Source organism: Zalophus californianus, chromosome 6 (assembly GCF_009762305.2).
Source record: "Zalophus californianus isolate mZalCal1 chromosome 6, mZalCal1.pri.v2, whole genome shotgun sequence".
Classification (NCBI taxonomy): Eukaryota; Metazoa; Chordata; class Mammalia; order Carnivora; family Otariidae; genus Zalophus; species Zalophus californianus.
In genome coordinates, this window is record NC_045600.1 from 49,799,039 (window position 1) to 49,815,055 (window position 16,017).

General features: G+C 35.2%; 1 pseudogene; it reads left to right on the forward strand.

Annotated features, from left to right (window-relative positions):
- The first annotated feature begins 12,566 nt into the window (after window positions 1–12,566).
- On the forward strand, window positions 12,567–13,653 carry LOC113909308 (annotated as a pseudogene).
- The last annotated feature ends 2,364 nt before the right edge of the window (window positions 13,654–16,017 follow it).

The following is a 16,017-nucleotide window of genomic DNA, read 5'->3' on the forward strand; positions in this document are numbered from 1 at the left end:
AAAATAGCAAGTATCAGCAACTATGTCAATCAGATAACAAATGTGTGATGCTGATTAAGACAGTATCTTTCCATCTTAGTACCTCAATATTCAAAATTTGTAAAAAGCTTTCTGTTAACATATATCCTTTCTTAATTTTCACTACTCTGAGTAATGAGAAAGTTTAGTGAACACTTTCATTCACCTGTATTTCTGCTACATATTGCAAGGAAGAAGTGATTAAAAAATCCATATTTAAATCAAAATATTGTAACTGCATTTTCAAATAAGTGGTAATATATTTTAACATTTTTTATGAGTCACAGGAGACAGATTTTCATAACTCTTTTGACAAGTTTATTGAAACATAAATTTGTTTTCTCTTTGGAACAAGATACCTTGTCACTCTCATTCCTGGACATTTATCCTCATATTTATTCATTCCCACCACGAGTTTGTTTGACTTAGATTAATTTAATAGAAATATGTTGGGGACACCTGGGTGGCTCAGTTGGTTAAGCGGCTGCCTTCGGCTTAGGTCGTGATCCCAGGGTCCTGGGATCGAGTCCCTCATCGGGCTCCCTGCTCTGTGGGAAGGCTTTTTCTCCCTCTCTCTCTGCCTGTTGCTCCCCCTGCTTGTGCTCCTTCTGTCAAATAAATAAAATCTTAAAAAAAAAAAGAAATATGTTGGAGTTTCACTATTGTGGATTCTACTGAAATAATGGACTTAGCAACAATCACTAATGTGCCTTCCATAAGCACTCATAATAGTGCCCATACCCTCTTTTCATTTTGTTATTAAGGATCACTGAATGTTTCATTCTAACATTAAAAAAATACTAAATTATGGACACATAAAAAAGTTGTCAATAAGATCTACCTGCCCCATTATAATGCTTCCCTTATATAATTTTACTTGATTTGATAATTATATTTCAAAATAAAGATATGTTTTATTGCTTGGATTAAATATGAACTCAATAACAACTGTAATAATAACATAATTCAGAATAATTATTCAATATGACACTCTAAAACATCATGGAAATTGTATGTATTTTAAAGTTCATTTTATATGCATAAATTTATTGCAGAGAAATATAAATGCATACTTAATACAAAGTTTTAAATAATAAATATATATATAAACAAATTCTCTGAAGGAAATTGCCTGGAAACATGAGTCCCAGGAGCAAAAGAAATTACCATTAAATAAGTTATAATTCATGTGTATTTTTAAATGAATTACATGGGAATAAAATTACTATGATGCACAGATTCCATTTATTTTCTGGATATTCTGGATTAGGCATACAGTTACCCTCCATTCCAACTTTTATCAATCAGAAGAGATTGGAAATAAAGTACATTTTTAGACTCATTTATATGTAGTCATTTCTTTCTAAGAAGTAGATATAGTCTTGAGATTTGGAGGATGGATCGAGCCCCAGGACTATTTCTTACAACTTCTGGTTGATAGGTCTGGTAAGTAATACATAAAGTCACTCTGTAGCAAAATTCATTCCAGTGTCCATTCTCTAGCTTCTCAGATGGGAGAGGCAGTTAGGTCAGGAATGATGGTAGCTTCTAGCATTAGCATACTCTAATGGAAGCCTTCCTAGAGCAATTCTGTGTTATTTTGTGAGTCATTCTTAGATGATCCAATCTAGAACTTTCTCTTTCAGAATTCCCTTAACATCGTAAACACCAACATGTCTGTTTCAATTCCTTTCCTATTTAAAATAATTGGAGTTGTTTTTGCTTCTGACATTGATCTATGAATGATGTAGTATCTTGTACCAGAATTAAGACAGAATGGCTGCTCACAATGGAACTTGATTGAAGAAGGAAAATGACAAGTTAAGTCTTAGTTTCTCAGCTCAAGGCAAATTCTGAGGACCAGATTTCTTTTTTAATGACTGTTCTACAAGACCTTACATCCTGAAAATCTAACTGAAAAAAAGACAAAATTAAAAAAAAAACCAACAACGAAGTCTGATTTGATATGACAAATGCTGTAATACAAATAAGTTAAATTCACAGCCATTCTTGAGGTACTAAGTAAAATTTCTCTTATTTATTAGAAAGACTGAGACCTACATAATTGTAGTAAAGACATCTTGATGAATTCAAATGAGTGTACACTTCTTGGATACAGAAGCTTCTGCTTTCCCCTGTCTATTAAGACTATTCTTATCTTGTCTGAAGGCTTAGCAATTACTTTATCGTAGGTATTTTCCTTGCAAAAGAACACACACTATACCTAGCCCATTTTTACCACATGTTGCTGTATTTAGCACTAGTTCAGAGCCATATCTAGTACCCTACCAAACATTTTTAAAGTCTGAACTGACAAGAGAATTTCCAGATTTTGCTAATAATTATCAGAAACCTGAAGAATATATGTGAGGTTCTGATAGTGATAGATAAGGAAAAGGATAAACAGATTGGACCAAGATAGTTACTGACATGGACATATTTGTTGATCTTTTGCCTAGTTCTATACAGTATTGAAAGTGGAATATGGAATCTCTATTATTGTTGAATTACCAGTTTTTCATTCTATATTGTCAGATTTGGCTTCATGTATTTTGGGGTTCTATTGTCAGGAGCCATATATAATTGTCATATTTTTCTAATGGATTAAGACTTGTATTGTTTTAAAAGTCCCTCTTTATATCTTATAGCATTTTCTGTTTTAAAGCCTACTTTCTTTTTGTAATACTATAGGCATTTCAGCTTTTTTATGGTTGCTATTTTCATAATATACCATTTTCCACCCTTTGCTTTTAATCCATTTTTATATTTAAATCTAAAATGTGCCTCCTATGTTTCTTAATCCTATATAAAAATATTTGTCTTTCAATTGGATTTTTAATCCACTCACATTTAGTGTTATAATGGATATAGTTGGATTTATATTTACTTCTTGTTTTATATATGTGTCATGCCTAGTTTGCTCCTCTATTCCTCCCTTATTGTGTAATTTTTCATTGAGTATTTTCTGGGGTCACATTTTGATTTATTTGATGATTTTTTCATCACTGTATTGTTTAAAGTTATTTTCTTAGTGGTTGCCCTAGGTTTACATATACATCCTCTCAGAATCTGCACTGAATGTAAAAAAACAAACAAACAAAAAACTTAATTCTAGTGAGATTTTAAAATGTAATTTCTATACAGCCCTATTCCATCTTTCCCCTTTTATGCTATTATTGTTACACATATTAAATTTATATATATATATATCACAAACCCAATAATACATTGCTATATTTATTATCTTGTATAATTTTCAATCTTTTTAAAAAGCTTAGAGAAGGAGAGCATGCATATATTAAAGAGTTTGTTTTATTAACCCTATTATTTACCATTTATTTATTCATTTCACTTATACGTAAGCTATAATCATTGAATACATTGTTTCTATTATCATTTTGAACAAATTGAGAATCTGATAGGACTCTTGTAGTTAAAACTCACAAAAGTGTGGGGATCCATGTGAGACTGGCAACTTCCTGGATTTTTAATCATCTGGCTTATCCATACTAGCCTCCAGCAAATTGTCAATTACAGCATAGGTATTCGTACCTGAGTACTGGTTTCTGCTCTGGTAGATTATAATTCTCAGTATCTACCTGTGTTTTTCTCTTAAAAAAATATTTATAAGATTTATTTATTTATTTGAGAGAGAGAGAGAGGGAGGCAGGGAGGGGCTGAGGGAGGGGGAGAGAGAAAGTTTAACAGACTCTGAGTTCAGCACAGAGCCTGACACGGGGCTTTATCTCATGACCCTGAGATCACAACCTGATCAACCTGATCAACCAATCTTGGTAAACAAGATTCAGAGCCTTAACCAACTGTATCACCCAAGCACCCCTACCTCTCTGTTACTATAATTTGGGGGACAGTTGTTTGGCTTGTGACCTCAATTCCCTCATGAGTCTAAGAAGAGTTGTTGATTTTAATTTGTTCAGCTTTTTGCTTGTTGTTAGGCCAGAGTGATGACTTCCAAGATCTTTACATGTGAAAATGGAAACCATAAGTTCCTCTATTCTTTTATTTTTTAACCAAATAACTCAGTCAAAGGTTTCAAACTTAAATTTGAAGTCTATGACAAGGTCATATTCCATTTTTGAATGATGTATTTGTGGTAATATATACAAGAATAAAAAAATACCTTGGAGAAAACACTAATTTCTTTATTCCAATTGAGTCTTAATCATATGAAAGAAATTACAAATCAGTAAATGACAGTTAATTCTCTTGTTCTGTGGCTCACTGTATATGGTATAAAGTGTATGTATAGTTTACTCCTTGATAATGATTACAATCTAGAGAAATTATCATGGCAAAATTTTTTGTGTAAATTAATTTATGTTGTATTTTATTCCTCCCTTTATAAGTTGTTGCCTATAATGTAGCATGTTTCTCAATACCTGGCAGTTCATTTAGCAACATAGTTCATTATACACCTAGTAGGCCTCTATAGGCAAGTGGTGAATATGTGGTTTTACCTTATTATTTTTTTATTTTTATTTTTTTAAAGATTTTATTTATTTATTTGTCAGAGAGAGAATGCGAGAGAGAGCAGTAGGCAGAGGGAGAGCAGGTTCCCTGCTCAGCACGGAGCCTGATGTGGGACTTGATCTCAGGACCCTGGAATCATGACTTGAGCTGAAGGCAGATGCTTAATTGACTGAGCCACCCAGGTGTCCCTTATCTTATTCTTTTTAATGTATAATATGTGGTTTTATACCAGATCTAAAGTTTACAAGGACTACAAGTAGCTCCACCAACCCCCTTAACATGCATATTCAAAATCAAAGTGTTTAAGAACAGTGAAAGAAAACAATTTACAAAATATAAAAATATAAGTTCTCAATAAACAATTCTTAATAAAGAAAATTTTATCTTAATTGTCAAAGCAACTTAAATTTAAAAATTTTGTCAGTCAAAGATGTACTGAAACTTGTGACGGCCAAGATGAAATTAAAAAGACTAAATTTAGGGGCACCTGGGTGTCTCAGTAGGTTAAGGGTCTGCTTTTGGCTCAGGTCATGATCCTAGGGTCCTGGGATTGAGCCCTGTGTTGGGCTCCCTGCTCAGTGGGGAGTCTGCTTCTCCTTCTCCCTCTGCTCCTGCCCCCACCCCCACTCATTCTCTCTTTGTCTCTCTGAAATAAATAAATTCTTTATAAAAAGAGAAGTAAAAAAGACTAAACTTACCCTTCATCTTTAAACAAATTGAAACTTAAACACAATGTATGAAACAATAAATTTCAAAAAATATGTACTTGGATCACCCATAGTGCAAGACAGTAATCCACAAAGGAAGGCAAACTATCAAGGTGAGCCCAGTGAGCTCTCTAACTCACTTCTGATAGATCATTTCTAAACCAAAGAACATGACAAGGAACCATATCATTCTCTAATTGCTAAAAATTAATGATAAAGTGAAAATCTTAAAGCAGCAAGAAAAAAGACACATTATATACAAAAAAGCAAAGTTAAGAATGATATCAGTCTTGTCAGAAACAATAAAGCCAAAACACAGTGGAGCGACATATTAAATGATTAAACAAGAAAATATTTTTACACAGGAATATATATCCAAGAAAATTGTTTTCAAAAAGAAAGGTAAGCTTTCTATTCCATTCATAATGTAGAGCATTGCAAAAAATATCATTCCTACATAATAATGAGAAAAATGAAGATAAACTTCAAAATCTTAATTTTTCTGGTGACCATCAAAGAACTCAAGTTGCCTAGCACCAACTGAAGAGCAACAATATTTCACCACTGGAGAGGGGCAAGAGCATGGAGTTGGAGCTCTCTCTGTTAGATATACAGACCCCTGAAAGTTGAAAACAGAGCATGAACACTAGGAAAACTTTCTGGCAGCCAGCTGCCACTCTAAGCATAGGTAAGAGAAGCTCACCACCAGAAGACTATGAAACTGTAGTGCCCTGAAGGTGACAATAGCAACAGTGGTACCCAAACTCAGATCATCTTCTAATTAGACTGGCACAAGCTCCTGCACTAAAAGCCTAACAAGAGAGGAGCTATAAGTACTATTCACCTCATTCTCTACTGTCCCATAGGACAATGTCAATGTCAACATGAAATCAAACTTATGGGATACACCTAAAATAAAAATTAAAACAAAAAAAACCATTATTGAGCAATAAAGAAATCAACAGATTCAGAGCTGATTCAGATGTTGGAACAATCGCAGAAGTCAAACTTTCACTATTTGCAGATGACATGATACTCTATGCAGAAAACCTGAAAGATTCCACCAAAAAAATCGCTAGAATTCATATATGAATTGAGCAAAGTCACAGGATATAAAATCAATTTGCAGAAATCTGTTGCATTTCTATGCACCAAAAATGAAGCAGCAGAAAAAGAAATCAAGGAATTGATCCCATCTGCAATTATACCAAAACCAGTAAGATATAAGGAATAAATCTAACTAAAGAAGTAAAAGATCTATACTCTGAAAACTATAGAATACTTATGAAAGAAATTGAAGAAGACACAAAGAAATGGAAAAGCATTCCATGCTCATAGATTGGAAGAATAAACATTGTTAAAATATCTATACTACCTAAAGCAATCTACACATTTCAATGCAATCTGCATCAAAATACCACCAGCATTTTTCACAGAGCTAGAACAAAAAATCCTAAAATTTGTGTGGAGCCACAAAGGACCTCAAATGGCCAAAGCAATTCTGAAAAAGAAAAACAAAACTAGAGACATCACAATTCCGGATTTTAAGCTATATTACAAAACTTTAGTCATCATGATGGTATGGTACTAGCACAAAAACAGACACATAGATCAATGGAATAGAATAGAGAACCAGAAATGGACCCACAACTCTATGGCCAACTAATCTTTGCAAAGCAGGAAAGAATATCCAATGGAAAGAAAGACAGTCATTTCAACAAATGGTGTCATGAAAACTGGACAGCAACACACAGAAGAATAAAACTGGACCACTTTCATACACCATACACAAAAATGAACTCAAAATGGATGAAAGATCTTAATGTGAGACAGGAAACCATCAAAATCCTAAAGGAGAATGCAAGCAGAAACCTCTTTGACCTTGGCCATAGCTATTTCTTACCAGACACATTATCACAGATAAGGCAAAGAGTAAAAATGAACTGTTGGGACTTCATCAAGATAAAAAGCTTTTGTACAGCAAAGGAAACAATCAACAAACTAAAAGGAGGCTGCCTATGGAATGGGAGAAGATATTTGCGAAAGACATATCAGATAAAGCGTTAGTATCCAAAGTCTACAAAGAACTTACCAAACTCAATAACTAAAAAACAAATAACCCAGTTAAGAAATGGGCAAAAGACATGAATAGATACTTTTCTAAAAAAGACATCCAAATGGCTAACAGACACATCAGAAGAGGCTCAACATTACTCATCATCAGGGAAATACAAATCAAAACCATAATGAGATATCTTACATCTGTCAGGATAGCTAAAATTAACAATAGAAGAAACAACAGGCGTTGGCAAGGAAGTAGAGAAAGGGGAACCCTCTTGCAGTGTTGGTGGAAATGCAAACTGGCACAGCCACTCTGGAGAACAGTAGGAAGGTTCCTCAAAATGTTAAAAATATAACTACCCTACAATTCAGCAATTGCACTACTAGGTATTTACCCAAAGGATACAAAACTACAGATTCAAAGGGATACATGCACCCTGATGTTTATTTCAGCATTATCAACAATAGCCAAGCTATGGAGAGAGCCCAAATGTCCATCCGCAGATGAATGGATAAAGAAGATGCAGCGTGTGTGTGTGTATGTGTGTGTGTGTATACATTGTGTACACATATTGTATCTACACTATATATGTGTGCTGTGTCTACACTATATATGTGTGTGTATACACACACACACATACACACACACACACATATACACACTGGAATATTAACCATCAAAAAGAATGATATCTTGCCATTCACAACAACATGGATGGAGCGAGAGTGTATTATGCTACGTGAAATAAGTCAGTCAGAGAAAGACAAAAACCATATGATTTCACTCAAAAGTGGAATTTAAGAAGGAAAACAGATGAGCTTATGGGAAGGGGGAAGAGAAAAACGGGAAGAGGAAAACAAGCCATAAGAGACTCTTAACAATAGAGAACAAACTGAGGGTTGACCGAAGGGAGGTGGATGGGGAATGGACTAAATGGGTAATGGGTATTAAGGAGGGCACTTGTTATGATGAGCACTGGGGGTTGTATGTAAGTGATGAATCAAAATTCTGTTCCAGAAAACAATATTTTACTGTATGTTAACTATCTAAAACTTATATTAAAAAAGAAAAAAGAAACCTACAGATTCAAAGCTGATTCAGATATTATAATCACAGAGGAACATTAAAATAACTTATTAATATTCTAATGGGTTTAGTGGGAAAAGACAGCGTGTCTTAGAGCAGAGAGAAAGAAACTATGATTCAAATTGAAATACCAGAAATAAAAGATAAACAATATCAATAATAAAAATATTAACAGTAAAAAATAAAATAAGAAAGAATTTATTTGATATGCTGTTAGCTTGATTCTCTTACTTTCAGTAGCCCAGAAAACCATATAGCTATGTGTTTACTGATGAATTTTCCTGTTCACAGCATTGCCTTAACTACATTTTCTTTGTTCTATTTCATTGTATCTTCAATATCTTTTTTTCCCCAAATAGGAGGTAAGCAAATAAACTTCCTAGTTCGCTATCTTGAATTGGATACACACACATTAATATATTTTTCCATATATGTATTTATGCATGCAAATATGTGTTATATGTATGTGTATGTAACTGTGTGTATGTGTGTGTCTATTTACATGGATTCTGATTCTGACAATTAGCATACTTGACATCCCTTTCAGTCCCAGGCCTCTCATGAATCTCTAAGCAGCTATCTTTTAAAACAGTAAGGTTGAATAGAAATAGTTTTAAATTCATATTTTGTTCTGCCTCTTTTCAGATGTCTTCCCTTGGGTGAATGATTTAACCTCACAGAATTTACTGTATTGCCAAATGGGAGAAAACTATAGTATCCAATACAAATGATCACTGAATGCTTATAAAGTGCTTAGCCTAGGGTCCAAAACACTGAAAGTGGGTGTTTTCATGAATCATAAGAATTTATTGTCATAATCGAATAGGGAGTTCCTCAAATTGTGAAATCTCATTTATATTCTTATTTTAAAATTTTGAAATCCTTGTATTATTATATAGCTATTACTATATATACTAGTTATTTTTTCTTAAGAATTACTGAGCATGCCCTTTTCTTATGTTCTCCATTTGTCTATGCTACTAAATATGCATAAGGTGCAGTTGATGGTTTTATTTGAATATTTCTTTTCTGTCCTTTTAACTCTCACATTTTAGTTTGAAACCTTTCCTAACTCACACTGATGTGTCTCCTGGTAATTATTTCCAGCGATGACAAGATGCACTTTAACCCTTATAAAAAGCCCATCCTTCTAATATTATAGACTATTCTCCAGAAATCAAATTTAGTAGCTCTGCAATCATATAATCCATGGGAAGAATGGGTTGCAGTGCCATCAATGCCCAGTCCTTCCTTTTCCTGTGTAGGACGTTAGTCATGACCAATTACTACAAATCTTCCCCTCCCCCCAACACCCACACTCCAGAGCTACAGATTTTCTCCTCTCTATTAATATCTTTAAATGCAGTTTTTTGTTATTTGACTATGATATGATAAGTGGTATATATTAGTTTTTTTCAGAAAGAGCATCATTACCTTTAGCTTTCCTGGACACAATATTTCTTCTTTTCTCTATGCATATTCTTTCTCTACACAGACTCTTCATATTTGATTTAATTGCCTCTGTTTCCCCACCATTACTTTGTTTTCTGTATCATGTCTTCTGATCTTCGTGCTCTGTAATAGGACAGAGCACAATGTTTTTCTTCACATAGTCTCACTGTTCCTTTAGCAAGCAGACCAGTTTTCATTGAGATCACACATAATTTCTGAGTACCTCGAACAGGAAGACATTCACAGCAGGACACCCTGAGGTTTATCAGAAATATTTCTCTTAGGACCCAAATATTTGGAGTACTAGAAATATTGTCCCTTGTGGCTCTCCCTGGCAAATTCCTGCAAACTACACCAACAAACTGATAGATTAGCATACATTTTCACAGAAAACTTATCAGACTTGAACTCCTCCTAAAGCTTCATGAGTTGACAAAATTTATGGAAGCTTGGTGTTAGTTAAGATTTTCCAGCAAACAACCAACCAAATAAATGATATTCGACTGGTAGGTTGTATATGGACATGTATGGATGTATATGTATATGTGTGCATACATACACACATACATCCTGGGAGTGAATTCCCCAGTCCTAGTCAAACCTTCATGCAGTCCTAACAAACACCATGAGAGACACCCTAGGAACCACTCATCTGAGCCACTCCACTTCTTTTTCTAAAAGAAATCCAGCTTTTAGAATTTGTTTGAGTTAGAAAATATTTATTGACAGGGTGCCTGGGTGGCTCAGTTTGTTAAGCGACTGCCTTCGGCTCAGGTCATGATCCTGGAGTCCTGGGATCGAGTCCTGCATTGGGCTGCTCACTGGGAGTCTGCTTCTCCCTCTTACCCTCTCATGCTCTCTCTCTCTATCTCATTCTCTCTCTCAAATAAATAAATAAAAATCTTAAAAAAAGAAAATATTTATTGTTTTAAGTCACTAAATTTTGGAATAATTTGTTATGCAGCAATTGATAACAATCCAGTGTCAATGAACCCATTTATCACCACTCAGTTAACACAAATTAGAGACTCTGCTTCCCTAATAGGTGACAGAGATAGTGTATGGCCTTTTAGTTGTAAAAGTCTGGCAATATTACTTGTCCTTTAAACCTCATCCCTGAGTATCTAGTCAGGTGCTGAGTGGGATCAGGTTTCATGTTTGACAGTAAAACTTTTTCACTCAGCACTAAATATTCAGAAACCACTAGTGTTTATTTTTTTCATTGGATAGCTTCAGAGTTCAGTCAGATTCCTGTAGCATGCTGAAATTTTTTTTCTGGCCAATATTACTTCTTTTTCAATCACTCAAGACCCATCATTTTTCTAACTGGCGGTGACCTGTCAAGTTTATTTCCTAATATCATCAGCAATTGTTTTAGTCTGTACTACTTTTGGAGCATCTGTGTACATAGACAAAACAGATATTAAATTCTCTATTTTCTTTATTCCACCCCCAAGAAATACTTGAATAAGAATTGTATCTAGACTGTTGAATCACAGATCTGTACTTCTGAAACAAATAACGCAACATATTTTAAGAAAAAAGAAAAAGAAGATAACAGGAGAGGAAGAAAAGGGGAGTATGTCAGAGGGGGAGACGAACCATGAGAGATGATGGACTCTGAAAAACAAACTGAGGGTTCTAGAGGGGAGGGGGGTGGGGGGATGGGTTAGCCTGGTGATGGGTATTGAGGAGGGCACGTTCTGCATGGAGCACTGGGTGTTATGAACAAACAATGAATCATGGAACACTGCACCAAAAACTAATGATGTAATATATGGTGATTAACATAACAATAAAAAATTAAAAAAAAAAAGAATTGTATCTCATTTGTTTTGTATCCTCATTGTCTCTTTTTCCTTCCTTCCTTTTTCTTTTTTCTTTCTTTCTTTCTTTTCTTTCTTTCCTTCTTTCTTTCTTTCTTTTTCTTTCTTCTTTCTTTCTTTCTTTCTTTCTTTCTTTCTTTCTTTCTTTCTTTCTTCTTTCTTTCTTCTTTCTTTTCTTCATTCTCTTCCTTTTTTCTTTTCTTTCTTCTTTCTTTCTTTCTTTCTTTCTTTCTTTCTTTCTTTCTTTCTTTCTTTCTTTCTTTCTTTCTTTCTTTTCTTTCTTTCTTCTTCCTTTCTTTCTTTCTCTCTCTCCTTCTTTCCACATTCATTGAGGATATAGTTATTAGAATTGCCTAGGGCGCCTGGGTGTCTCAGTTGGTTAAGTGACTGCCTTTGGCTCAGGTCGGGATCCTGGAGTGTCCGGATCGAGTCCCACATGGGGGGGGGGGGGTCCCTGCTCAGCGGGGGGTCTGCTTTTCCCTCTGACCCTCTTCTCTCTCGTGCTCTCTCTCATTCTCTCTCTCTCTCAAATAAATAAATAAATAAAATCTTAAAAAAAAAAAGAATTGCCTAGCAGTTCCTGAGTTCCTCATGATTACATCTAGTGGAGTGAAAACAAGCAAAACACAACTGAGTAAGCAATCACATTATTTTACGTTATAAATAGTTATAAAGATAATGGAGAGAGGACTCTAATAGAGAAAAGTAAGGAAAATTCAGGTACTATGTCCCTCTGAGGTGGGAATACTTAAATAGACTTCTGAAGAAAGGGAATCATCCAAGTAGATAAAAAGCCAGAGAGAGAGAGAGAGAGAGAGAGAGAGAGAGAGAGATCTCTTCCACCGCCATTTTAAATCCAGCTCCATACAACGCTCCGCCGCCGCTGCTGCCGCGACCCAGACTACGTGCCAGCACCTCACGGCCGACGACTCCGCCACCATGGAGGACATGAACGAGTACAGCAACATAGAGGAATTCGCAGAGGGATCCAAGATCAACGGGAGCAAGAATCAGCAGGATGACGGTAAAATGTTTATTGGAGGCTTGAGCTGAGGGATACAAGCAAGAAAGATCTGACTGAATATTTGTCTCGATTTGGGGAAGTTGTAGAATGTACAATAAAAACAGATCCAGTGACTGGAAGATCAAGAGGATTTGGATTTGTGCTTTTCAAAGACGCTGCTAGTGTTGATAAGGTTTTGGAACTGAAAGAACACAAATTGGATGGCAAATTGATAGACCCCAAAAGGGCCAAAGCTTTAAAAGGGAAAGAACCCCCCAAAAAGGTTTTTGTGGGTGGATTGAGCCCAGATACTTCTGAAGAACAAATTAAAGAATATTTTGGAGCCTTTGGAGAGATTGAAAATATTGAACTTCCCATGAATACAAAAACAAATGAAAGAAGAGGATTTTGTTTTATTACATATACAGATGAAGAGCCAGTAAAGAAATTGTTAGAAAGCAGGTATCATCAAATTGGTTCTGGGAAGTGTGAAATCAAAGTTGCACAACCCAAAGAGGTATACAGGCAGCAACAGCAACAACAAAAAGGAGGAAGAGGTGCTGCAGCTGGTGGAGGAGGTGGTACTAGGGGTCATGGATGAGATCAGGGCCAAAACTGGAACCAAGGATTTAATAACTATTATGATCAAGGATATGGAAATTACAATAGTGCCTATGGTAGTGATCAAAACTATAGTGGCTATGGCGGCTATGATTATACTGGGTATAACTATGGGAACTATGGATATGGACAGGGATATGCAGACTACAGTGGGCAACAGAGCGCTTACGGCAAGGCATCTCGAGGGGGTGGCAATCACCAAAACAATTACCAGCCATACTAAAGGAGGATGTTGGAGAAGACAGGAGGAGATTGCTAAAGTTAACCCATCTTGCAGGACGACATTGAAGATTGGTCTTCTGTTGATCTAAGATGATTATTTTGTAAAAGACTTTCTAGTGTACAAGACACAACTGTCCAACTGTATATAGCCGCCAATTAGTTTTCTTTTTTACTTTGTCTTTTGCTATCTGTGTTATGACTCGATGTGGATTTGTGTTTATACAAATTTTATTTGTATGATTCCATGTTAAACCTCAAATAAATGCTTCCTTATGTGATTGTTAAAAAAAAAAAAAAAAAAAAAAAGCCAGAGAGAGAAGCCAGAGATGAAGGATACTATGATGTAGCTTAAGGAGCAACCTCCTAAACAACACCAAAACAACCTGTTGATCAAGCAGAGCCTTGTTCAATTACTGTGTGAAGAGAGACACTGGCCTTGACAGATTGCCAAGGGGAGGTTAAGGACAAGATATTTTTTATATTGTTGGGTCTGATTTAAGGCAGAAGTTCCAATGTAGAGCTTATGATTATGGACAAAGTTCCTTATATAAAATTTTAGTGTTGATGGAAACAGAGAGTTGAGGTTTTGAAATGAACTTTGAAGAATAAACAGTTGTTTGATAAATCCAGTTGAGTGAACTATCATTCTGATAAAGGAGTCCTTCACCTTGATGAGGGCAAGTTGAGTAACCTGCTTTTCAGCTTTAGAACTTTTTGAAACCAAAGATTATTTTTCTTCCCAGACAAGTGAAATCATTTTTTCTTCCTGGATACTGAAATCATGTTTGTGGAGCTAGTCTTCATTTTTGTCCCTTTAAAGAGCTCTGATGTAGATGATTTAAATTTTCAGTATGAGTTAAGTTTGGAAGAATAAAAGGGCCAGATTCTAGTGCTTCTTTCAGCAGCACATACACTAAAAAAGGACCAGATTTTATTTAATACCCCGTAGAGCATGGTGAGAAATACATGTTCAGTGCACAAAATCATCATTACTATGTTTTAATGAGAATAATGATCCCTGCTTGCATTCTATAAATATCATTCTAGGTTTTGGGTAGAGAAGTGAAAAAGAGAGTGATCAGAGAGTGAAAATGAAAACAAATGTGACATTTTGCCTTCAGTCTAATTCTATACTAGGTTGAACACATCAAGTTTCTCAAATATAGGCGTTTCATATTTCTAAAAAAATAAAGCATTGTATTTCTAAAGGCCTATGTTTCAAGATGAACCCAGAGTAGCAGATCTTCCTAAAAGCAACCTTAAATTACAAAGTCTAAAATGCTTCGTAGATAATAGGAACCAGGAGTTTTTAAGAAGCATTCTTAAAGCCTTCTTGAAACCAGCATAAAATAATAATGTTCTTATATTTTGCAATTGAATATGGATTTTTTTCCTAGAAATAAAAAACTGACCCAAATTGTGTTCAATAAGAAATGTTGGCTGCTTTAAAAGAACTGGGCATGTAGGTATCATTAGCATCATTGGCTCTTTCTGCTTGTGGGATTTTGATATATTTGTTTTAATCTTCCACATAATTCTTTTATTAACTTTAGTTTTATCTAGCAAATTTAGAACTTTCATCCATCCAGAGCCCACCTTTGTGTGTAGTGCTGGATAGGGATGCACTTTTTTTTTATGTAATGTTAATCACCATACATTACCTCATTAGTTTTTGATGTAGTGTTCCATGATTCATTGTTTGCGTATAACACCCAGTGCTCCATTTGATACGTGCCTTCTTTAATACCCATCACCAGGCTAACCCATCTCCCCACCCCCCTCCCCTCTAAAACCCTCAGTTTGTTTCTCAGAGTCCATAGTCTCTCATGGTTCATCTCCCCCTCCGATTTCTCCCCCTTCTTTTTACCCTTCCTGTTATCTTCTCCTTCTTCTTTTTTTTTTTTAACATATAATGTATTATTTTTTTCAGAGGTATAGGTCTGTGATTCAACAGTCTTACACAATTCACAGCACTCACCATAACACATACCCTCCCCAATGTCTATCCCCCAGCCACCCCATCCCTCCCAGCCCCCACCACTCCAGGAACCCTCAGTTTGTTTCCTGAGATTAAGAATTCCTCATATCAGTGAGGTCATATGATACATGTCTTTCTCTGATTGACTTATATCGCTCAGCATAATACCCTCCAGTTCCACCCACGTCATTGCAAATGGCAAGATTTCTTTGATTTTTAAGTGTATTTCTCCTTTGTGAAATAAGTGATTTTTTTTCCCTCATCATTCCAAACTTGTTTATGAGAAACTTTGTTTGATTGTTTAACAAGAGAAAGAGAAATGGGGCATCAAATAGAGAGGTTGTGGTAATTATACAAGCAAACTACTATATTTTGGGCTAATTCAGAAAAGTGGAAATAAAAAGAAATCTATGTGCACATCAGACATTAAAGGGTGGGTAGTGAGTGTATAATTCTACCCTTATATCCTCTGTCCATTTTTTTAGAGATTAGTAAAGCAAGGAATATTGGCAATGTGCCTTAAATTATTCAGAAATCATTCTTCTCTTTTT